Here is a 26,254-nt window from a genome sequence, read left to right as displayed (position 1 = left end):
TACCACAGCGTCGCAGCGCTATCGGCGTCTGTGCATGAGACAAATGATAAGTAGACATCACCGGATTGTGCTTGATGTCCAACGGTAGTCGTTTCTGATTTGCCTGTCTATACGTTACGTACGTTATCTTGCTGATTTACGTACCCGAGAAGCGACCTACAAGACAAGACATACGGAGAATTGGGTAGTGCCATCCCCTCGAATAAATTCCGGTAGTGAGCGCCTACAATTCACTCTTCCTTCCCTCTTAAATGCTTATGTCTTAAATGCTGATTGGGCACGGCCGCACCGCAGTGAGCATGGCGCTCACGAACCACTTCATCTTTCTCGTCCAGGTCCTTGGTTCTTTGTTGCCCTACAACGTCTGCATACAGGATCACGGCCCGGCTTCGCTGCTTGATCTTCCGTTTACTGAAATCCATGGAACACAACGGATGCGCACCCTGTCCAGCGCAGCCCTCGACGAGATGGACTGGCGGGAGAGCGCACCCTACCGCTTCACTTCTACAACTGAGATGGCAGCGATACCAACGGCGTATAAATGGAGCAACTTGTCGATCGTCGGCATTGGGCACGGCCGCACCGCAGTGAGCATGGCGCTCACGAACCACTTCATCTTTCTCGTCCAGGTGAGGAAGGATTACGGGAAATGTTTTCGTAGTAACAATGTGTTTCTTGTGGTGCTGCCATGCCCATGGCAAATGTGTTCACTTGTTGCCGAGTATAGTGTTTCCTTAAGAAATTTATTACTCTTGTCTGGAGACATAGAAAGTAATCCTGGTCCTACTATGCAAGAAGTCATGAACGAAATACGCAAAATGGCTGCAGATCTTAATGACATTAAAAGCGAGAACAAGGCGGCTTCTGAAACCTTAGCAACCATTCACGCCAAACTGGATGGACTGTCGCACATCGAGGGTAGGGTAGGTGACGTAGAAGACAAAATTATACGATTGGAACGAACCGTGACTAACCTAGCACAGCAGGTTGACGACCTCGAAAACAGAAGTAGGCGATCGAACCTAATCGTTTACGGAATTAAGGAAGAACAAGAGGAGACTGTCGAGCGCCTTGAAAATGAAATATGTGTGAAACTAATTCAAAATAAACTTGGTGTCACTATTTCTGGAATAGAGAGGATTCACCGCCTTGGGGCCAAAAAAGAAAACAAGACACGTCCTGTCATTTTTAAGCTGCTTGATTCCAGAGATAAAACTAAAATATTTAAGAACTGCACCAAGCTAAAAGGTACCACCATATCAGTCAGCGAAGATTTCTCGTTAAGGGTGCGTAATATTAGGAAACAACTATGGGATAGCTGCAAGACCAATCGAGAAAATAAGGATAAAGTCAAATTGATTTTTGATAAAATTAAGGTTAATGATGATGTGTTCATTTGGGACGAAGAAAGTGGTGACAAAGTACCATTAAACAGAAAAAAGCAGTACTTTGCAAAAAACGGGAACAGCCTCACCAACAAGAAAAGCTAAGTATAGTGAACATTAATACCAGAAGCGTTGTAAACAAAACCGAAGAATTAGACGCATTTCTTCTGGAGCACTCCCCGCAAATAGTCACAATCAGTGAAACATGGCTGTCGTCACGAATTCCGAGCAGCGGTATCTTTCCACCCGGCTATATTGTCCTGCGTAAAGATAGATGCGCCCGGGGGGGTGGTGTTGCAATTTTGGTGAGAGACGACATTCCAACGATGCCCATGCCTGACGTACATGGTATTGAAGCACTGTGGTGTAAGATTACTGTCGGTCAATCTGTATTCTTCGTCGGAACTATGTACCGGCCCCCAAACGCCGATTGCAGTATACTTCACGCACTGGCTGATTACATGCAACGTCATCTTCAGGATACTCATAAAATTATACTGACGGGCGACTATAACCTACCCTAAATAGACTGGGCAACGCTCGACGGTGGGACTGCCGATCCGTCCAGCGCAGAAGCACTACTGGAAATTGCCTTTAACTTTAGCCTCCAGCAGATTATACATGCACCAACACGTGTAACCACGAAAACCAGCAATATATTAGACCTCACCTTCTTAAGCGACAATATTCCCGATAACGCAATATCTTGGGAAACAGTCAATGTCATTGCAGATCACAAAGCAACCATATGTTCATTAACATTACAAAACCGGCCGCGAGCGCGAAAGAAAAAGACTCAAATATACGACTGGACAAATGCCGATGACGTTAGCGTTCTTGACTTCCTAGAAGACTCTTACCCAGAATTCCTTCGGTGTTTCCACGATGGACGCATGCCAACTGATAACCTATGGGTGCTTTTCAGGGCCAATGTTGATCACTGTCTCAGAAAATTCATTCCTAAGAAAATAAAAACCGTACGCAAAACGAACCCTTGGATATCAAGAGAGATTATACATTTAAAACGCAGAATTGCAAGGCTCAGAAAACTTAGAAACAAAGGAACTTCTTTCATCAATTGTACAAGAAAGATTAGCGAACTTTCTCACACGTTGAAGATAGCAGCGAAAACTGCTAAACAAAAGTACTTAGATGAAACCCTAAATAACTTCATTAAAAAATCCCCTCATAAATTTTGGCACTATCTCAAATCCAGGGTTCCGAAGAAGAGCAACTTATTGCCAACAGAAGCGTTAAGCAAGGCTACCCAATTTAATCAATTTTTCCAATCAGTTTTCACAGTAGACAATAACACCATCCCAGACAAAATCGCACAGACAAGTGACATAGGTGAAGTACCATGTGAGCTCAATATAACGGAAGCGGGAATTCTTTCTTTATTACTTAATCTTGATATAAAAACATCCAGCGGCCCAGATAACATTCCAAATACTTTTCTCAGAAGGTACGCTGAATGGGTTTCCAAATACTTATTGCTAATTTTTACAAAATCGTTGAAAACTTCCGAGGTTCCTCATGAATGGAAAATTGCAAAAATTATTCCGATACATAAATCAGGTGACGCTACAAATCCTTCCAACTTCCGTCCTATTTCACTCACTTGTACAGCAGGGAAAATTTTTGAGCATTTAATATTAAAACACATCGTAACTTTTGTTGAAAGTCATTCTGTAATTAACCCTAACCAACATGGATTTAGGAGTGGTTTGTCTACAACAACTCAATTAATAGAGACTATTCATGACCTAGCATTAACAATTGATAAGCGAGGACAGGTAGACATGATTTTTCTAGACCTATCAAAAGCTTTTGATCGGGTATCGCATCCAAAACTAATCCATAAGCTGCAAGGAATTCTGGGACACGGTATTCTTACAAAATGGTTAAAAGAATATTTGTCAGGACGTCAACAATTCGTTCATTTCGAAGGCCAATCCTCAGACTGCGTTGAAGTTTTATCCGGTGTGCCTCAGGGCACAGTCTTAGCTCCCATTCTCTTCCTTCTTTTTATTAACGACATCGCAAATACAATACAGACCAAGGATGATCAAGTTGTTCTGAATGACGCACTTAAAAATATAGCAAAATGGTGTCAAGACTGGCAGATGACGCTAAATGCAGAAAAAACTGTCTGCATGACAGTAACGAGAAAGAAAGAACCACTAACCTTTCCATACGAAATTCAGCAAAGAGAACTACTTAGGGTAGAAGAATACAAGCATTTAGGTATAATTATTTCCTCCGATCTAAAATGGAACAAACACGTGTCATACGTGGCAACAAAATCACTCTCGGCGCTTTTTTCCCTCAAACGGTCCCTCAGATACGCTTCACCCAACACCAAACTACTCGCGTACACGTCACTCATTCGCTCCATTATAGAATACGGCGCCATATGCTGGTTTCCATACACTAAATGTGCCATAGCGAAGTTGGAGAACATACAAAGAAAAGCAGTAAGATTCATTTATAATAAATACCGTCGTCATGATTCCCCAACAGAACTTCTACGCTTAGCCGGACTCCCAACAATTAGCGACCGTGCTAGATATCTCCGACTAAAATTCCTGTTTATCCTCCAGAGCAATGCCCTAAAAATAGACAAAAATAAGTTTTTAGTACACTCTAACGCTAGACTTTCAAGAACGAGACACAATAAACAATTTTCTGAGTATAGGTTTCACAATGACACCTTCAGATATTCATACTTCCCACAAGCTATCAGAGAATGGAATATGTTACCACAAGAAGTTGTCGATTGTACAAGCCTCGATCCTTTTTTGTCTAAGCTGTCTAACCATATCTTTGTTGCTACATGATGAAATGTGGTTTTTTAGATTATGTTCTATTGTCACCATGAACGTGCATTACCTATATCGCTGTACATGAGTATGTATACGATTGTTTTTAAACCAAAGCCAAGGCCTCTTGTAAATGATTATCGTTGAACCCTGTGTGAATGATGTATCTTCCCTTTTATGAATGTACCCTTTCCTGCCAAAGCCTTCGTTAAGGCTAGCAGTATGTACCAAATAAATAAATAAATGTACATAATACTTTTGATCTTTTCAGTGCGTCAAACAGTGCTTTGAGTACTCTGTATGTTACCATGTATGTTCTGTTTTTCTTTGTGGTGAATATTGTCTTAATATTGTATAATTTTGTTATGTTTTGTTTTGTATTTGTTCATTATGTATAAGTGTTATTAGACTGCAATTACCTTTGTTTGAAAAGCCTTGCTGTGAAGCCACTGCCAAGCGAAAGGAGGCTGCGGCTTTGTCAAGCTGTTTCTGACAGCTTTTTCTGCGCCTCCGCTGTCTGTATTTGTACAAGGCAGAAATAAAGAATTTGAATTTGAATAGTCACAAGCCCAACTTTTTCTCCACAGTTAAGACAATACGGAGATCTACCAGCGTCACGTGAAATGGAAAGGCCGAGTGTTCCGTACGAAGAGAGAGTGCGAATTGTTTTGCTTTACCGGCACCAAGTGCGTCAGGGTGAAATTGCTAGGATTGCGAATCGTTCTTTGCCTACAGGTAATAGAATTTTCCATGCATTCCGTGATGCTGGACGCCTCTGGGACCTTCCCTGTGGACACAGGCAGCGGGTGACGGACAGTGAGAATGACTTTTTTGTCATACAAGCTGCGGAAGACCCTTGCTTACACCTCGAGAAATCAAAGGCAGCTTGAGCCTCTCTGCTAGCACATCAACAATCAAACGCCGACAGCTCGAGGCTGTCCTGCGAAGCTGGGTGTCGCCACAAAAGCCTGTCCTTTCAGAAGCCAATATGCACGGAAGACTTGTGTTTGCCGAAGACCACGCAACATGGACTGTGGAAGACTGGCGCTGTGTGACATTTTCCGACAAATCGACATTTTCCACCCAGTGGGACCAGCGTCAGCGATTGTGGAGAACTGACAATGCCAGAATTTACATTCACCCCATTTAATTACGCCGGCTCTCTGGTTTTTTGTATGATTGCTATAATTCAATGCACTTCACTTACTGCTATGCCACTCGACAACGAGCCCATATTTTGATGTATTCAATATCAGTTGGTATATCTTATAGGGCACCGTTTTAAGCCCCGGCAGGGACGTCTGCGTCTGCAGGCGTTTGGTGTGTTGCGACACCACGTACCCGAGCACACGAGGGTTGGACCCTCCCGTGTCTAACCATGCGCGGCTTAGCCGTGTCCAGGTAAAAGGGGATCCTGGGGGTTGAGCCAATGCCGAGTGTTCGGACCTTTAAGGCCCCTCGGTGGCGGCAACACACCCCTTTGGCCTCGGCTTCACGTAGACGGCACCCCCGGACTGAGCCGCCCGGGGGAAATTGGCAGTCTCCTTTCCTGTCTTCCTGTATTCTCCCTCCACACGCTTTTTCTGTACCCTCTTCCTTCACACCTGTCCTGTCTTCTTGTATCTTCTATTCACTTCAATTTTTCGTAGGTGGCTTGTGTGGCTAACCTACCTTGGTTATGTCGTATTAGTTATAGTCTCGATGTACAGCTGGCGTGCGCAGGACTTGTTCGCATGTTCCTGCCGCGTCCCCTCGTTGGTCTCCATGGTGGGCGGTTGGCACCGTGGCTGAACAACACAATATTTGTATGGCTCCTCCTGTCCCCCAAAATGATTGCCCCTCTTATAAAAGAGGGCGGACCGAAGCAGCTGAATTTTTCCAGAAAAGAAAAGTAACCTTCCCAAAATACCATGTAATACATAGTGAAGTTCAAGAAAAGCAGCAAGAATCTTGTCCCCTTTCACACTGGCGAAGTCGTTGACAGAAGCCCTCGCCTCTGGCTACAAGGTGTCAAAAATGTCTAGCGGCGATTTGCTGCTCGAACTTCGAGACAACGTGCAATACACCAAACTACCAAACCTAGCGTCCATTGGAGACATCCCTGTCTCCGTTACAACGTCTCCGTTACATCTATTGCCGACTCAACACTGCGCAGCAAACCCTCATGTGGCAATGAATAAAACAAATCCTTTATGTCCACAGAAAATGCAGTTAAACACTGGCCGTCAGCTCCATTTAAAAAGTTGACCACATCTGAAGAATCTTTGGTAAGAAACGGATCCGCCACATTGAGGAGTCTCAGGCTATTTTGCAGGAATTCTGCGACGCACTTGAAGGTCTGCATGCTGAAGGCCTGCATCGTCAAAAGAAACTAACTTCACGCATGAGCGATGAGCAGAGAGCGGACTACGTAAGAGAAAGGAAAGAAGAAAGGGAAAAACGCAAAGTGGCGGTAATTCCCTACTTTCATAAGGTTTCCCACAACCTAAAAAAGGTCGCGCAACGTTCTGGTGTAAACGTTGTGTTTACAGCACCTAACAAACTCTTGAGGTTGAGTGTGATGAGCTGTCCCTTGAGGAAACCAAAGCCTGGTTACGCTACCGCGCACAAAGATCCTTTTGTTGCATGCACCCGCAATGTTGTGTATAAGATCCCACTCTCGTGTGGGAAGTACTACGTGGGCCAGACTGGCAGATGTTTAAACGTGCGTCTGGCGGAGCATAGCAAGAAAGTGGAGAGCATTGCAATAGATGGGCATCTGGCTGCCCATTGTAGAAAGTGTGACGCGAAGGCTCCATGCTTCCCGCTTTTCGAACGAACCGTTGTTGTCTATCGCCACAGGAATAAGATTACGAGGGAAATTGTGGAAGCAGCTGAGATAGCCAGAGCAGGTGAAGAGTGCGTTAGCACGCCATCTGTATTTTTATCAAGGAAAGAGCTTGAATTTTTGGGCATAGTAGTCACATGACTGTCTTTTCCTCCTTCCCTTCAGTCTGCTCTATTGTAGTGGCGTCCCAGTGAGTATATATATACTCACCAGCTGCAATAAATCATTTGTTGAAAGTTAGCGCTCGTCCTGTGTTCTGCTTGTCCCTGTGTAATTTTTGCGCTATGTATCCCAGTCTGAATGCATACCACCAACACGCCCAAACTTCTTACCTGCTCCCGCGTAGCTTCACGCACAAGCTGTGTTTAGTGGTAAGACAGGTACAACAAAAGAAGACATAGGTAATTTCTGCACATTCGATAAATTATGGCACCAGGCTGTAGTTGCGTGGCCTCCAACTATCAAACAGAACAAAAGAAGCACGACGCAACGGCTTTGCGCTTGTACTCCATTATTTTGCTCGTCCTCATTGTCCACATTGTAACGCAGATAATGAAGTAAGATACCGCATCTAACGCTTGACTGACCATGCAGTATGACCTGTGTAGGCTGTTTTACACTTACGGAAAAACTCTGAGTGCATTGAAGATCTATGCGTCGAGCCCTGAGTCAGGTGGTGGCAGCAGCTCACGGAGGCGCTGTCGCTCGAGGGTACTTGGTCAATTCACTGGCCATTAGAAACGCTTATGGAACATGTAGTGTACTGGTGACAAGCCTCGTGTGACAAATTTATGGATCCCAGGCCCTGGACAGCGCACATAAAACGAACGAAACCACATAGCGCTGCATCACGCGCAAGTGCACGTTCTTCAGCCCTGACTCACCAGGCTATCACTATGTCAAAATGAACGCTGTTTTTTTTCCTAATCCCAATTTTGATAAAGCAGTTCCAACCACCTATCTAAACAGATTTCCATACTTCTGCGAATGCCGACAAGGTTAGAGTAATATTCTCGCTGCAAAAGAAACGGGAGAAAGGTAAACAATTATTGAAAACAACATTTATAACTATGTACAAGCGAAGTTTTGAAACTACAAGTATGACTTCCAGCCCGTCATAACGCTTTGTACCTTTTTAGTCAAAAGAAGGAAGGTAATACGTCGGTTTACCGAAACAACCGGCTCAAACCATCCCCGTTCCCATTTAGCTTGCCCCTTTTGCAACGGATGGGGAAGGTATATTCTTGGAGAATTAAAGTCCATCTGAGCACGCGTCCGTTCTTAGGGGGCGTGTGTGTAAGCCAGGTCAGAGGACAGTGGTTGGTCTCGAAAGTGAATTTTACAGATAACAAGATAACAGATAACAGATACAAGATAATTACCGAACAGATAACAAGATAATTTCTGGACCACCCAAGCTAATTTCTGAAGTGAAGGCGCTAAAATGACGGTGGACAAAGAAGAAACACACACACACACAGGGCGCCACTTCCAACAATGTTTAATCAGGAAAAAACTCCACCGAAGTGAAGGCGCCACCAAGTGAAGCGCCTCCACTTCAGAAATCATGCTTAACCAACACGCCCAACTATCCATCCTAACACCCAAGCTAAGCAGGCGCATTCTTTTTCGGAAGCACTGTACGCCTCCTCTGTGCACGTTAATTTTCGGCTAGCACATAGTACCAGATGCTCCTCCGCGTCTTCGCCAACCTGGCTGCGGACGACTCTCAACCCTCTGTCACTAGCGTTGCACTGCACGATAAATTCCGTAGAATAATCTGGGGTCCAAATCCCTGTTCCTGAGCTAAGAACCTGTTTCAGGTGCTGAAATGCGCTGTCTTTGGCCTCATTCCATCGAACATTTTCGGGCTCTCCCTTGCGCAGGGTGTCTGTCAGGGGGCCTAAATTTGGAATGTACTGCTTGTAAAACACATTTATATGGAGTTTTACGTGCCAAAACCACTTTCTGATTTTGAGGCACGCCGTAGTGGAGGACCCCGTAAATTTCTACCACCTGGGGCTCTTTAATGCACACCTAGATCTAAGCACACGGGTGTTTCCGCATTTCGCCCACATCGGAATGCGGCCGCCGTGGCCGCGATTCCATCCCGGAACCTCGTGCTCAGCAGCCGAACACCATAGCCACTGAGTAACCACGGCGGATTGTATTGGTGGTAATATCCCACGAGCCCCAGAAAGACTCTGATATCCGTCTTAGTTCGCGGTTCAGGAATGTTATTGATGGGCCCTATCTTTAATTCAGAGGGCAGCCGTGTTCCTTGTCCTAAGACATGCCCTAGGTAGGTAACTTATGAACACCCGAAGTTGAACTTTTCGGCCTTTGCCGTGAGACCCGCGTCTCGTAGACGTGCCAGCACCTTCCTTAGGTGCCCCATGTGATCGTTCCAGCTGTTAGAAAAGATGCTTACATCATCTATGTAGGAGATCGCGCAATCTTGTTGGTCCTTCAAAACAATATCCATCAGCTTGCAAAAACTTAGCGGTGCGTTCTTAGCATTAGCATTAGCCCAAACTTAGCATTAGTGGTCGAAATGTGCCAAGCGGAGAAGTGAATACCGCGTAGCGACTTGAGCTTTCTTACATGGGCACCTGCCAGTACCCCCTAAGTCGATTGTTGAAATGTATTAGGCTCCGCCCATCCGTTCAACTCGTTCTACTATGTTAGGTATAGGGTAAAGTTGGTCCCTTGCAATCACATTCAATTTACTATAGTCCACACAATGACGCGGCTCTTTCTGGCTCACCTCTATGAGAATCATCGGGGAAGTGTAATCCCTGTTTGCTGGCTCAGTGATTCCCAACTCAAGCATTCATTTGATCTCTACTTCCATTATTTCTCGCTGATGAGGAGAGACCTGGTAGGGTTTGGATTGGACGGGCTCGTCTGGTGTCTACTCAATCTCATGAGAAATGAGCGTCGTTCTCCCCGGCTGGCTACTGAAGCACTGGCGAAACTCCTCAAAGAGTTTCCGGAGATCGCCTAATTGATCGGCCTCGAGAGCCAGTCGGTTTCCAAACAGATTCAGGTTGTTCTCTATGGAGGTTTCCGCATCTGTCAATGTCGCTAAAGCTGGAAGTTCGACCACTACTTCTTCAGACGCGTTTACCACCATGTTCACACCCTCTTTCCTTCCACAATAGGGTTTTATTAAATTGCAGTGGTAAATGATTCTTGTATTGCTTTTTCGGGAACTTCTAGGGTAAAGTTAGTCTTCAATATATTCTGGGTAACCGTTACGGGTCCGTCCTCACTGTACCTCAAGATTGCTTTTTCGTGAAGGCCTTAGGAGCATGATCTTGTCGCCTACCTCAAATGCTCGCCAACACGCATTTCTGTCATGGTACGCCTTCGCAGTTTCCTGGGCCTCTCTTAGGTTTTTTCGACCACTTATCACTAGACACCTAAGTGATCCAGCAAACTTAAAGCGTAACTCACCACCGTCTGACTTTCACCTGTTTTTTCCCACATTTATTTTGACCTTCTGAGGGGGGAACGGATCGTCCGACTGTACACGAGCTCGGAAGGAGTGAACGCCGTTGCCTTATGTTCTCAACGCGAACGCGGTTGCGGCTGAACAGCCCTCCTAGTCTGCTTTGTGTTCATGGCACACTGCACGTAACACTCTCTTAAGCACTGAGTGCATCTTGTCAACGCTGTTTGATTATGGATGGCACACGGAGCTGTGTATCAGCCGCACACCACACCTTTCTAGGAATGTCGTGGTTAAAGCACTTGTAAGCACTGTCCCCTACTCAGCCTGAATTTCTGCACCAAAACCGATTCGTACAAATGCAGACAACAGAGCGTTGACTATCTCGGTGGAGCTCAGTTCCTTCAAAAGAATCGCTTCAGAAAACTTTGTCGCGGGAGAGAGCATGGTCAAAAAGTGATTGCACCCTGATCGGTTCCAAGGCAAAGGCCCGGCTGTGTCGATCGCCAGCCGACGGAATTGCTCCGTGATTAAAGGATTCAACTTTAAAGGTGCCTTGCGTTTATCTCCCGGCTTCCCAACTCGCTTACATCCGGCACAGGGCCTTACATAATTTTGCAGATTCGTACAGATGTGCGAGGTCGCCTTGTAGAACGGTTTCTTTCTTCTTTTGGTGCGTGTCTCGTGAATATGAAAGAACCTACATGCTATAGAACCTTTTGTTCTCTTGATCTTAGCATAGCTACCCCGTCTATATTATCTTAACTTAAATTGGAAGTTACCAAAAAAACAACTTACGGGAGCGGCCACTGCCACATAGTACTGAGAAAACGAATGTCCACCACAGGCTCCTCGGTGGAAGGTTGATATAGCCGGTTGGGAGATATTTCGGACACCTAATAGTAGTATCTCGTGGGTTAACATGTCTTCGTTAGAAATTATTGTTGCTGTGAAGTATTTTACCACCTTCATAAATGATGCCGCCTCTATGTGCGTATCTGAAGTAAGTACCGGGGCGTGCAAGCGCCGGGTCCCGTGGTGGAAGGACGAATGTGGGAACGCTCGTAGGAAACAGAAGATAGCGTTGGGTTTACTACGAGCTTTCCCACCACGGAGAATCTTATCAATTTTCAATAGATAAAGTCTCGAGGCAGGAGAACTCACCCACAGGCAAGAAGATAGAGCTGGCAGAAATTAAAATCGGGGATCAACTTGTATACAGATGAGGCCAAAGTCTGGAACAGGATTAAGAAGAGAGCGACAAACATATTCCTTCCTTTTGGTAAGCACACAGGGCGATAGCTTGGAAGACCAAGGTAACTTCCTGGCGGCCCATTCTGAACATGAGTCGAGTTCCGTGCACTATCCTGAAACATTTAAACTATACAAAGCCAGACTAGGAGGACAGAAGCGGGAAAGGGAAAAAGAAAAAAATGAGCCAAATTGCGCCGCTATCACCCTTCATTGAGCGGTAATGTTGCCGCAGTATATTATTAGTACATTGGCCAATCTCCCCAGACATACCAGGGAATGGCATGGTTGCTGCCCCAAATTCAATCAAGCCATCATTGTAAGAAGGGGAGACTAGACTTGAGCGAGAAATTAGGGAAGCGCACACATGCGCAGACTTGGCCTAGACACGGGTGTAAGTGAGCCGTCGGTGGTTCTCCTAATAAAGAAAGTCGGTTTTTTATTAACCTCTGAGAGCTGTTTTTGCCACATGGCACTTTCCTTAGTCATCTCTAGGGCCCTTCCTGCCACGTTTGTTTCATCTGGTTCTTCAGTATGTCAAGGCACGTTGCGCACCTATGCAATATTTTGCTGCTATGTGTTTCATGGTAATAAACCTCGTTGGTAGTTACCGCCCGTACTGTCCACTCCTTCATCTTACGATGCGACTGAAGTGATGGTTGATTTCCTGTTTAAACTTGTACCAGTCTTTAGGATTGGAACACGAACGCGCACAGACATATGTCGTCACCTGGTGTTCAATTTTTTTACGCAAATCGAAAGTGTACACAAGATGTGAGACAGAAAGCGTAATAGAAATAAAGAAATCAGTATCTTTCATTCCGAATTTTTTATATCTGTATTGTGTATTTTATATCTTTATTGACTACGGCGAAAGATCACATGGAGTGTTGATATGATTGATATTGTAATAATACGTTCCAAATCTCTGAACTCGTATGTGCATAACGATGTTGTTCCGTCCGCAACAGCATGCGCATGTGGCCTAGTGTTTAGTGCATCGGGCATCTAGGCTTGGGCTTCTCTGTTCGAATACTGCGATTGGACAATTGTTTTATGTAATAAATATAATGCGTAGATATACACATAGATGATCATGTTCGTAGCATCACTGCGACAAGTGATGCTACGATTACAACTTAGAGGCCGTTATCTAGAAATAATCAGAAGAATAAAAGTGGGCTGGGGTGCATTTGGCAGGCATTCTCATATCATGAACAGCAGGTTGCCATTATCCCTCTAGAGGAAAGTGTATAAAGCTGTGTGTTACCAGTACTCACCTGCGGGGCAAAAACTTGGAGGCTTACGAAAAGGGTTCTACTTAAATTGAGGAGGACGCAACGAGCTATGGAAAGAAGGATGATGGGTGTAACGTTAAGGGCATAAGAAGAGAGCAGATTGGGTGAGGGAATAAACGGGAGTTAAACGGGAGCATCTTGGTTGAAATCAAGAAAAAGAAATGGCATGGGCAGGACATATAGTAAAGACGGAAAATAACCGATGGTCATTAAGGGTTATGGACTGGATACCAAGAGAAGGGAAGCGTAGCAGGGGACGACAGAAGGTTACGTGGGTGGATGAAACTAAGGAGTTTGCAGGGACAACATTGCCACAATTTACACATGACTCGGGTAGATGGAGAAGTATGGGAGAGGCCTTTGCCCTAAAGTGGGCATAGCCAGGCTGCTACTGCTGCTGAAGATGATGATCTAGCAGCACTATCTGCTGGGTCAGCCCACGATCAGAGGCTGGAGATATGCCCTATACGGAAAAGTGGTGGTAAAGTAATATTTTGTTCTGTACGAAATCATTCTGGAGCTTTTACTTACGACAGAGTAATGCAAGTGCATTGAACGTTTGCCGTGTAAATTACATAAAAGAATAAAGAACGTTTCCCTTTCAAGACATGGGTGCGTATAATGTTTGCAAGAATGATGCCTTAATTGAAAAGTGGGACCTCGTTACGCATAATATCTGAACAGTAGCCAAGGCTAACTTGTTAAAATAGCTCTGATTATTGGCAGTTTTTTGTTTCAGACTGTTGTTGGGCTAGTCGTTTCATATATTACAGGTTTTAGGACAAGGACGAAAGGAAGACAAAGCGAACTTTTTTTGTTTAGGTGTTATTCAATTTCATGTCTATTAGAACATGTTAGAAACGCCAGATTGTTTACAAAGGTTTTGGTTTCTTCATGGACTAATATGGTGGAGAGTGAATTGTTTCCTCAAATAAAACTTTTAATGACGTTACTACCAGTGTTCTATGAATTTCAGGCTGTGATAATAGGACCATGGGCTCCCAAAGCAGTGGACTGCGTCGTCTGTGTGCTGTCTGTGCTGCTGGCCCTTATGCTACCAGAAACTTTCAAGATGACGCTTCCCGACACTGTGGATGACGTCAAAAGAAGAAGGTATGATAAAGTGTAACCTATACATGCTATAAGAACACTACATGGTAGACACATTAGTAATAGCACAACCGTTTTTAACCGCACTGGCTTGTTGCTCGGAATACTATGGGTGAATGTGATACTACAGAGCTTACAGTATGAGTATCGCTTAGATCACAGCATTGTGGGGATTCTAGTCAAGGAATCATGTATAGAATAAATTTACTTACCTTTGTATGAGGTATTGTAGAAGAGGAGTTTTACTAGAAATCAATTTCGTCATGTGGTTGTCTGACGAAGTAGAATGGATAGACGTTTTGTAGTAGAATAGGGGAAAGCTTTAACTTCGCAGCTCCAATCTAAACACTTCGAAACGAGGGAACAATTTTTCGAAGCAACAACTCCACCAATTTTGATTATGTTTCCTTTACTAAAAGAAGATTTAATCTTGTGACTGCAAGTGGCAGAGCTGCTTTTAGTAAGGCCATCAATATCTTTACAAAAACTGTTAAAAATTTTAAAGTGGCAAATAACTGAGACACCACGTTTTCAACTCTACCCGTCAATAATATTTATTGATATCACAAATATATAAACTACATCTACTAAGACATCTAAAACGCATGAAAGCGACGCATCCCACACTGATTTCAAATATACCACAAAAATATTAATCAGCAAAACGAGAACAAGGTGAAAGCAGCAGTCAACATTTCGACAAGTGGACTTGTCCTCTTCAAGGCGACCTTGCCAGAGTATATATAGGTGGGGATCTTCTAAAAGGTAGAGGGCGTAAGGTGGGTGGGTGCGGCAGTGAGCGAAGGTGTGTTAGCGGCGAGCCTGTCGAATTGAGAATAAAGGAGTGCTGTGCACAAGGCCAGGGACACGGCCGTCTATCAATGACGTGTCAATGCCTGTGTGTCAGCTGGCGTGTGGACGGCGTGCACAGCACCCCTCTATTATTTGTTTCGGTGGTGGTCGTGGGCTATCGTGTTTCAGAAAGAGATAATCGAAGGAGGGGCAGAAACCGATACTCGTGAAAAAATAAATAACAAAAGAATCCAAAACACTGCAATGGAATAAATAAATAAATAAAAGGGAAAAAAACAGGGAAGGAAGAACAAAATAATGCTAAGAAACCAAACGAAGTGTTGTTGCCTATAACTTGAAGTTTAGCATAGCGAATAGGTTCTAAAGCTGCTTTTGAAACGTTGAAACGTTGAAATGTCCTGAACACATGGATATGGTATGATTATCTGTATTTTCTTTCAAGTTAGTGTGTTTTCCTAATAATTATTGATTAAGAATATCGCAAAATCCTTGTAAGTATCATCACATTTCCTTGTAAGCTTTGAATTCATACAGTATCTTTATCTGCTTTATGCACTTTACAGCATTGCGATATTTATTTGTGGTGCAGAGCTAGGTGTTTCTGAAATTCGTGCTTCGTTTTCGAGAAACATAGCAAGGTTTCGTAATTCGAGAAATGCAAGATACAAAATTAAAACCTTACTCTCTGCAGTCCCTAGAGAATACAACGTTTTCTGTCAAATGCCACAAATTCCGTTTCAAGAGGCGTGTAGTTGTTTCATAAAAGTGCTTGTCTTCTAAATGTATTTGAATGCGGGGCACCGGAGTTGGCCCCTAACTACGACTTCTTCGTGCCAGTCATATTGCGTGCGCTGGCGTGGTTTCGAGCATTAGTGTATGAAATTTTTTGTTGTGTTTTTGCAGGTTGCTTACTACCCCTCTTACTCCATCAACACCTTTCCGTGTGGAAATGGCTAGTCAAATGAAGATAATTTTTGAACATTGATTTGGTTGCATGTGCAACATTCTATGGGTGTTGGCGGAGCCAGTCGGTCACGATGAATTTCTGAATGCTAACAGTCTTTCTTCTTTATCATGCAGCATAAAGAATGACACAGAAATGGAGGCGATTGACTTGGACAAGCTGCATGAAAAATCCCCTTGCGTGATAACTACTGAAGAAGAACCAGTAGAAAAAGTATCAGCAGACGGAGACCGAAAGCCGTGATTTTATTCAGCAACAACTGTGGACTGTTTCATGAGTTTTACGGATACATCTTTCGATTGGCGCAAGAAGCCGAGGTAGAAAGAGATGATGTAACCTTATCCGAACTTATTATTTGGAGCAATTATCATTGTGAAAACAAAGGAGTTGCAAGTACTTGCGGCTCAAGATGTGTGGAAAGCATCACATAGCTGCGAAATTACCATTAAGTTTAGCGATTATATTAACACTGTATGGTTTTTCATTGCGCTAATGCATTCGCAAGGCATACTGCGGTGCTCATTTGTATGTACTGTTGGCCAAAAAATAAACGGACCTCGGCTTAGGTGGCCGAAACGGCTGCGGGGCCACACCATGGCGCTGCTATCCTGCTCCGCGTGCTGACGCGAGAGTGCCCCAAGTGACGCCAGACTTCTCCCTCACTCTCACGCGGGGCCTATTCACGCTTAATGAATTTCTGGTGCACTGTTCAGTCTGCTCCGGTGCTGACGGTCGTGACGAAGAGGACCGTGCATTGCCGGTAGCCTCGCGCATGACGCCATCGCATAGCAGCGGATGACAGCGGGGCATCAAACTGCGGCTCTGAGAAGGATGGAAGACCGGTTCTGATTGTTGTTTTGCTTACAGTCAACTTAATTTTGATATTCATGTCGCCAGCGTCGACCGCTGGTCGATTTTAGGCAACTAAATGCAAGTAACCGCAACGGCGGCTATGGTGACGTGTGCTCTTTCATGCCGGCGCGATACGTTACAGGCGCCAGGCTTTACTGAGGGCACCGCTTTTCCGTCAAGATTACTTTTGCGGCATTAACTCCATCGGTGGGTTTAATATTTATATCAGCGGCGCATCTGAAAACTGCTTTAATAGCTACTAGGTTTTCCCGCTCAATTTAATCCAAGCGCCAGTCAATTTAATCTAAGCGCCAGTCAATTTATACCAAATGCCAGTGATTTTAATCCAAGCGCCACTCAATTTAATCCAAACGCCACTCAATTTAATCCGAACGCCAGCAGAAATAATCCAAGCGCCAGTGGATTTAATCCAGGCACAACGAAATTCAAGCACCTTTGGATTTCAAGACTTCTGAAAATTTGTGAACTTTTATGACTTAACACCTTGAAAATGAAAGAGCGAGGTGGTAGACCAGTAGCTATCCTGCCACGGGACTAACGACCACTTTTGGAGGTTTTAAAGCAAAAAGCTTCACTACGCTGTAGTCAACGCCGTGCATCGCGTGAGCCGGCGTATGTCCGAATTGGCTCCATAAGCGTGTTAGGAGTCGGCGCAGGTGGCCACTTCCGCGCACTATGCGTCATCGTTTGACGTTGGCCGCAAGCGCGTGTTTAACGCGGAGGCCGACTATATAACCACTTGCCAGAGTATAGGCGTGCGCATTCAAGATGGAAGGAGAAGAGAGTGATACTACCGATACAGAGAGCTGTGTTTATGGCTGTACAGAAATCGCAAGACAATGTACCCAACAATCATGAATATAGAAGTTTGAAAATCCTGCATTACTTACGGTATATATCATTGATAAGCAATTTGCGTAACTACACAAGGTTCACGTATATCATAACCATAAGCTAACCAAAGCATATCTATAAGTGAAAACGTAAGCATAACCATAGGCTAAATCATAAAGCATAACCATAAGCTGAACCGTAAGCATATCCATAAGTTAAAGCACAAGCATATCCATAAGTTAAACCGTAAGCATACCAAGGCTAAATCATAAACCATAACCATAAGCTATACCGTAAGCATAACCATAGGCTAAATCATATGCATCACCGAACCTTCTCGCTTCGAGATATCCAGGCTTAACCTTAGCTAAGCCCCAGCCATTTTTTTTATTTTCTACTTCGTTATGAGAGTGACACAGAAGATGAGCATTCTCCAAATTAATTGAGAGGGAACGTCAGCATGAGTACGTAGAGTTAATGGTACACATGCGATTTGGTCATGGCTATCAAACGGAACAATAAAGGTTGATTCGATGAAAATCACTAGGCCCTCGCCGGGAGGCTTCGGTCGCTAGTGAATACGATTCACTATTCCACTGCGATATCCGCAGCCTCCAATCAAAGACCTTGTAATCGGCACCGCTAAAACAGTCGTGAATACCATTTAATTGCATAACTGATATGGTCAAGTCACTAGTGATCACAAGTGGAATACAATGCGCAGTTCGGGGTTCTTGGTGTTTTGCGCAACATGACGTCATAAACATCCAATGAAATACGATGAAACGAGGGACTCACTATGCCTACTATTAGCTCGTATACTTAAGGCACTGGTGAATATTATTCACCTATTTTACTATCCCTCAGGCAGCTTTCCCTCGTGCGTGCTGTCAGTAGTATCAATGAAGCTGTAGCACAATGGAGCGCTTTTGCGTTACCACTGCCAACTGATATGCAATAGTCATTGATATCTGTCAAAATGTTATTCAATTAGTATGTTCTCTACTACCATTGCTACCTGATCGTAAAGAGGTATTAGTGATCACTAGTGATAAGCTCAGTTCATCGTTCTGTTACAATTAGAGTTTGCAGTGTCATGGATGTCAAATGATAATTCGAAGGATGATTCAAATTGTATAACCTGGGGTTGCTAAAAATTAGTCACGAGTAATCACGAGTAACTTTGACAATGGTAGCCGCCATGCGTTAATTTTGCTATAGGTGAATATTTTTCCTGTGAGATTGCAGATGTGGTCGAAATACTAGTGGTCAATGGTGACTATTTTCACTTTAATTTTCTTGACTACTCGCAAATCGCAGCTTCATGGACATAAAATGAAAGGTCGATCAAAAGGTGATTCGATTATGACGACTAAGAACTGAGATGTGTGAGCCAATTTACGCAAAGAAGCCGAGGTGAGGTTATAGTTGCTAACTTTCTGAATTCTTAAGCCTTGTTTCACTAGAATGGCGCAACAGGCACCAATTGAAGAAATAAATGGAAACAAAAATGTTTACGTAGCAGAAGCAACGCTTCATCAATTGGCTTATAGTAGACTGATGTGCAAAAGAGCTCATTCGAAATTTAGCACGAAAGGTTGGCATGTTAAGTGCCTTTAAACTCTTATGAAGCAATTGATTGCGTTGCAAAGGCGACGCCTGTGAATCGTTTATGTATACAATGTCCATAAGAGCTATGTCTAGATCCTGCGAGAGGAAACTTTATTAATATAAACCAAAAGCACTTTGTTGGAAGACTGTCGACTTTCCTTTGAGTGCAGCACTGAGCAGTTTTCACATATCGTGGCACTCTAGGGCAGCTTGCAAAAAGGTGTAGTTGTGCCTGTCGTAGGCAGCGCACTTAACTCGCAGGATGTGCTGCATTGACTCTCCTGCGGCCTCAACCAACAGTGCCCGCGATGCTGCTTCTTGGAGATACCTGGTGGTGTCATGAAAAGGCGGTCGCGCCATTCAGCACAAAAGCCCTTCACACCAGCCTTGAACTTCGAAAAAATTTCTTCGATTGGATTGAAGAATGAGCTGTAGGGTGGAAGCCGCTTCACGGAGTGATCATTGGTGGCCATGACAACCTCCTCAGCACGGCGGTGCGCTTGCGCGTTGTCAGAAAAGGACACAGCTTCAGTGCCAGGCTCCTGATGATGAACATTCTTGGTCTGATCCTCGAGAAATTCTTTGAATACAGCCCCGTGGACCTTGTCCACTAAAGTCCAATGCAGAAAGCCATTTGCAGACATACAAGCCGAAACGTTTATATTCGCGCCCTTTGTGCTGGTTGCAAGACAACCCTACTGCAAAAACCAGCGCCACTGGGACCCAGTGCGCCGGATTATGGGCCCAGTGCAGCGCGCTGGACGCTGGGGCGCTGAGAAGGCGCTGGGAAGGCGCTGGGAAGGCGCGGCACTGGCTACTCGTGCGAAAAACAGCTCTAGCGCGTTAAATATGCGGTGCCTGGACACCGTATATATTTTTTTGAATACAGAAAGCAAGGAAGAGCGCTTTAGTGCAATAAAAAAAGAAAAAAAAAACGTAAATTAAAATTGCTCCGACAAGGATTCGAACGACCGACCTACAGATCTCGGGCCTGTCACTTTACCACTACGCCACGCCACCAGACGGAAATTCGTGGATAATTTGCCATGTCAAAGCCGAGAAGCAGTTTGTTTCGCAGAGCTATGTCTCGTACAGACATGGTTGATGCGCTATCACGCAGCAACTAAAACTCACGCCTGTACCAGAAATACAAAGTGGCTGTCCGTATTCAGCAGCATGCTTGGAAGTGCCACACCCTCGATTTTCACTTGCGATTGCTATTTTAACTACCCGCGCCGAGATCGCTCCCCACCGAAGCTTAAGCCTAGCGTATCCGCCAAGTCCATCTTCTGGGAGTGTCTAGGCGCAGGAATCAAGGAATCTAACAAGGATAAATCACTCTATATGTCAGCTTTCGCATCGATGTTCTTAAATAAACATTTTTTTCATGTCTACAGTGCCAGCATAAGAAGCGATGACCGCAGATGTGACGCGTCATAAACACAGGTATGTGTGCTATCGCCGAAGGCTCCCAGCACTAGTCCGCGCTTCTGTGGCGAAGATCTATGACTAGCCAGGCGTCTTGACTGAAAGGCATCACTGTACTAAGCAAACGGTGCATATCATTTGCGTGAAGAACCAGAAATGGCTATCGAAATCGGCAGTAACAGGCCATACACCATCCCGGGTCGGCGGTTCATTTAGGACTTTTTTTCGAACTTAAAACAGCAATCGAAAGTGAAAATCGATGGTGTGGCACTTGCAAGGATACTGCTGAATACGGAGAGCAACCTTTTCTTTCTGGTACAGGCGTGAGTCTTAGTTGCTGGGCGATAGCGCATCAACCATGTCTGTACGAGACGTAGCTCTGCGAAACAAACTGCTTCTCGGCTTGTGGGTCCCCATCAGACATGCGGTATCAAAGGCAGATCGATCTTTTCGAATATACATACTGCAAGGACCATACTGGAATGCTGCGATGAAAGAGAGGACAGAGTCGCTATGATACAAATTGACCTTGAAAAGGCTTTTGACAGAGTCGTCCATGATGTCATATTTTTGCTCTTAGAACATGTTAAAGCCGGTGCAGCGATAACAGATGGAGTAAGAATGGTGTACAAAGATTGCACTGCAAAGTTAGTAATTATTAGGAAATTAGGCGCCAGTATAAAAGTGGAGTCATCAGTAAAACAGGGATGCTGTTTGTCACCTCTTTTATTTGCCTTGTATTTGGAGCCTTTCTGTTTGAAAATAATTAAGAGCCAATCTATTCGTGGGTTTATCTACGCAGGAATTGAGACTAGAGTTCTGGCTTATGCAGATGACGTGGCAATTTTTTGCCGTGATACAGAAAGCGTGAATAACACTATGAAAGAGGTTGTTTCCTTTTGCGCCGCAACTGGAAGTGTTGTCAGCTGGACTAAGTGCCTAGGTTTATGGCACGGCAGCTGGACACAGGTACCCGAGTATTTTTGCAATATGAACTGGAGCGTTACCCCTGGAAAATATCTTGGGGTGCCATTACAACATTATCGTGACAGTGCTGCGTATTGGATCGAAGAAGTAAAAAGAGTTAAAGATCAGATAGAAAAGTGGGGCGGGCATAATTTTTCGATGTTTTCAAAAGCTAGTGTTTGCAATTTGTTTTTAGTTACAAAGGTGCATTATGTACTACAAGTGTTATGCATGGCAAGGATTTCGGTGCAGAAACTTCACAGAGTGTTTGCGGTATATATATGGGTATCCACTTGGGAGAGAACTAGCCGGTGTAACTTGTTTCATTCGGTGAAGAATGGAGGACTAGGATTAACACATTTGTTTTTGAAACAGATTGTTTGTAGGTTCTTTTTCTTAAGGTACCAAAGTGATATATTTCTGCGTACTGTTATTCAAGTGAGAGTGAGTTCTTCTTTGCCTGAATGGGTTGTCTCATCAACAAATGAACGCACTCGAACACCAATAGGCTTTCTGAGGGAAGTTGTTATGTCCTTTTCTTTATTGAAAGCGCATTTTTCTAATGAATTTCTGACTTCAGTGACGCGTAAGAAACTTTATAGTGATCTGGTTGATGTTTTCTTGCCGCATCCTGTTTACCGTATGATGTATAACTTAGGACCTGAACGCAATGTGCTGAAACGCGTTAGAAAAATGCCGGTTAGATCTTCAGCGAAAACCTTCTTTTTTCAATTGCATTCGGGCACTCTCCTTGTGAAGCCATGGCTGCAAAGCAAGGGCTTCTTTGTTCCATGGTCTGTTAACTGCATCATATGTAAGAAACCTGAAACTATTGACCACATCTTCTTGGATTGCCATGACTCAGTTTTCTTGTGGGATGTTCTCAAACGGACTCTGAAGAAAGACCTGCCGTTAAGTCCTTTCGGTATTCGGTTCTTACCGTGTGCAGACACAGGGGGAGTGCCGGCTGACTTGATGATGCTTTTGTGTATGAGCAGCGTGTGGAAAACGCGTATGGATGTCAGGAATGCCCGCGTGGATGAAAGGTCTGTGAGGGAACACCTAAATGAAAGTCTTACATACACGCGTGATGCCCTCAAGCACATGATTGAACCCCCAGAGTGGTTTCAGGAGCTTGACACTTTGGTGTCTGTGATATATCCTCTTTGAGTGCCTTTTAAATAGGTAGTCTCTCGAAGTGATGTAATATTATTTTTCTGCACCAAGTGACCTACTTTGTGCGCGTTTGATTGGTGTTGAAATCAAGGTAATAAAGAAAAAAAAGAAAAGTGGCGTGGCGTAGTGGGGAAGTGACGGGCTTGGGATCTGTAGGTCGGTCGTTCGAATCCTTGTCGGAGCAATTTTATTTTTTACGTTTTTTTATTGCACTAAAGCGCTCTTCTTTGCTTTCTGTATTCGAAAAAAATATATACGGTGTCCAGGCACCGCATATCTAACGCGCCAGAGCTGTTTTTCGCACGAGTAGCCAGTGCCGCGCCTTCCCAGCGCACCAGCGTCCAGCGCGCTGCACTGGGCCCATAATCCGGCGCACTGGGTCCCAGTGGCGCTGGTTTTTGCAATAGGGAAATAGCTGGGGCGCCTCGTTTTGCTCTGCCAAAACTTCTTGCGCCCCACGCGTTGAAATTCGTTTCGTCGATGTAGTACCGCGCGACTGTGGTACCCTCGTTTCGAAGCCATTGAGCGAACTTGCGGCGCTCTTCCTTGACATCAGGATGGTTACGGTCAACCGGCATCTGAGTAATTAACTTAAGTATATAACCATGGCCATCGAGAAGCCGATCGGTGGTGGACTTGCTCATTTCGGTACCGGGAAACTTCTCTGTCAAACACATCCGGATTTGCATAAGCGTGGAGGATGGACTCTTTTCTAGAATTTCACGCAGGGTATTGACCACAGCGCAGTCAAACTTTTTTGACGAGCCACCCCGTTTCTTGGCTGTTTCGTGATCTGTTGCGGTGATTGAGCGCCCAGTCGTTATATTTATTCCCAGTGTTTGGGCCAATTGCTTCAAGTCGCCACCTCGTCGGTACGCAACGATGATGCGGGAACGATCCACCGCAGAATCCCGAGCGTACTTGGTCTTTTCTTCATCAGGCATCTTTCTTGGTCGTCCAGCAGCTCGCACCTCGCCTGCTTCCATGGCACAAATTTTTAAAATATTCACTTTACATTAAAGCTGAGGCATGCCTCTCACGATGATCGCACAATGACTGACGCTGGTCATCTGCCTGTCGTCTGCACGGAAGTGCTGCACCCCTGATAGAATCATCTACATGTCGTCTGCTTTAGTTAGACTGGTAGTCTTTCCTCTCGAACATTAGTTCAAGAATTTATGTTTTTAGAAAGCTGCAATAATTTCCAGACGCAAGCTCTTGAGGTCTTTCTCACCGGATATATTGAAGTGCCTCATTTGCAATATCCAGACAATCATGGTAACACCACAAAGACCAATGCAACTTCATTGATCATCTGATCGCGCCCTGCAAGAAATGGCTATCACTACCTTGAACCATCTGCGAAGTTTGAGCGAGACACATTCGACAAATATCAGTCAAGCTTTGCGTCGCCTCCTTGCGTTCACTGGTGCAACTTGACGCGTTAGCACAAATTATTAGGCTGATGAATAAAAATGACATTAAACTTTTTCTCTACGACATCAAAGCAATTTGATGCTCGGAAGTCTAGCTTTTTCAAAAACCACGTAGCTTCTTGCGAACCCATAGTATATAGGGATGGTGTTACTTTTGCCTAGCCAGTAGCACATGGCAAAGACCGGAAGCGAAACTGTGATACTCAAACGGGAAAATTCATTGTGGCCATTTGAAGAGCTTCTTAAAGTCCAAACACGAAAGTGGCAGGCTCATGGCGGTCGCCAGGGCAAGCTTTCCCGCAGTTCAAGATTCGCCACTTTTGTCAGCCGTTCATGAAGCTCAGAAACACCTGGCATTTGCTTCACAAGCGCGCATCCAGCGGACGCACACAGTGAACAGAATTATACAGGAATATTGACAAGAAGAGAGCGTCCACTACGATGGACCTGACTAATGTCCACAAGCAATGACTGAGAGAGATGACGATAAGCAAGGCCATATATACAAATTAAGCTCTCCCTGAAAGGAATAATGTACGCAGAAACACGTCAAAGCAAAACAAATGGAACTGTTCTCGGCAGTTATCATTTACCCTGTTATTAGTACGGCCCTCTTTAAGTGAAGGAAAACAAAACACAAATTGTAGCGCACGCAGGTATGCTTGCTTCTCAAGAGGTGAGATGCTTTTTTTTAATTATTGTAAAGCCTTTCTTGCCGATTGCATCTTGAGCGATTATGTGTCCATTCCAGTCCTTTTGGGCGTTTCGTCGTTTGTTGCCGCCCTTTTTACTCATTTACATCATTTGCCTGTTCAAGAAATTTGTTAGAACAGCAAACCGTCAAATGGGCCGCCTTTCTCTGAATGTATCAGACTTGCGAAAACGTTCTGCACGCATCACAGCTACCATATGCATTGTAAAGCACCGTGAACGTCCTGTTCACTTCATAGCGTATTACCGCAGCTTACATATGTGCAACGTACGGGAAATGTGATGTGACCTGTCATCTCCAGGGACGAAACCATACGAGATCCTACACAGCATAATCTAATTACGCTGCTAAAGACTTTTCATGAGATGTCCTTACAGTGAAGAATTGTATACACTCGGCAAAGAGAACTGTGCAAAATCGCTGTTTATTGCTAATGACTCGCTGATGTACTTTACATTCTTCTAATTGTTGCTGGTTTATTGAACCATTACTCAATTGCAGCGCGTACAAGTACACGCTGTAATGGTAAAGAATTATTGATATTTACTACTGGCACAAACTTCTCATTTCCTAATTGTCCAAACTTAATCACCTTTTGAGCAACTTTCCATTTTATGTCCATGTAGCTGTGATTTGTGAGTAGTCGGGAAAATAAAGTGAAGCTACTCACCATTGACCACCAGTAATTCGATCACATCTGCAATCTGAGAGGAAAGTAATTAGGGAAACACATTCAATACATGTGGTAAAATGAACGAATGGTGGCTGCCGCTCTCATAAGAAACAAAGTGATTCGTGATTACTAGTGACTAATTCTTATCATCTCCAGGTTATTAATCTTGAATCATCGTTTGAATCACCATTTGACATGCATGACGCTACGCAGTATAAAAGTGCAAGAACACCGAATGGAGCTTATCGCTAGTGATCATTAATGGCTCTGCGATGTCCATTAGCAATGTTGACTGAACAAAACTCTCATTTATTGACAATTTCATTTACACCATTCACGGCGTGCATGAATGAGGGGTCTGACCATCAAACTACACAAAGTTATTCTTCATCACTAGACTGAATCAATGTTAGTATTTCCTATAGTTATCAAATTATAGCTAGCGAATAGCCGTGTGAATTACATTTCATTTCATATGTATGACGCTATTCTGCATAAAAATTCGAGAACATTGCAGTCAGCGCATCACTAGTGATGACTAAAAACTCGGCGGTATCAGTTGGCAGTTGTAACGCAAAAGTGCTCATCGTGCTACAGCTTCATTGATACTACTGGCGACAC

General features: G+C 44.2%; 1 protein-coding gene across 1 annotated transcript in view; it reads left to right on the top strand.

Moving 5' to 3' along the window:
• LOC139051566 (solute carrier family 22 member 13-like) overlaps positions 1–16,470 on the top strand; it is a 468,022-nt gene extending 451,552 nt beyond the window's left edge. The window contains exons 10-12 of the mRNA XM_070528531.1: positions 336–629; positions 14,014–14,150; positions 16,041–16,470. The gene's annotated coding sequence lies outside the window, so the exon portion shown is untranslated. The remainder of the gene's footprint in view (positions 1–335; positions 630–14,013; positions 14,151–16,040) is intronic.
• Positions 16,471–26,254: the final 9,784 nt, after the last annotated feature.

The sequence above is a fragment of the Dermacentor albipictus genome, unplaced genomic scaffold (assembly GCF_038994185.2).
Source record: "Dermacentor albipictus isolate Rhodes 1998 colony unplaced genomic scaffold, USDA_Dalb.pri_finalv2 scaffold_12, whole genome shotgun sequence".
NCBI lineage: Eukaryota > Metazoa > Arthropoda > Arachnida > Ixodida > Ixodidae > Dermacentor > Dermacentor albipictus.
The sequence above is the reverse complement of the archived record's forward strand: the minus strand, read 5'-3'. Positions and strand labels throughout refer to the sequence as shown.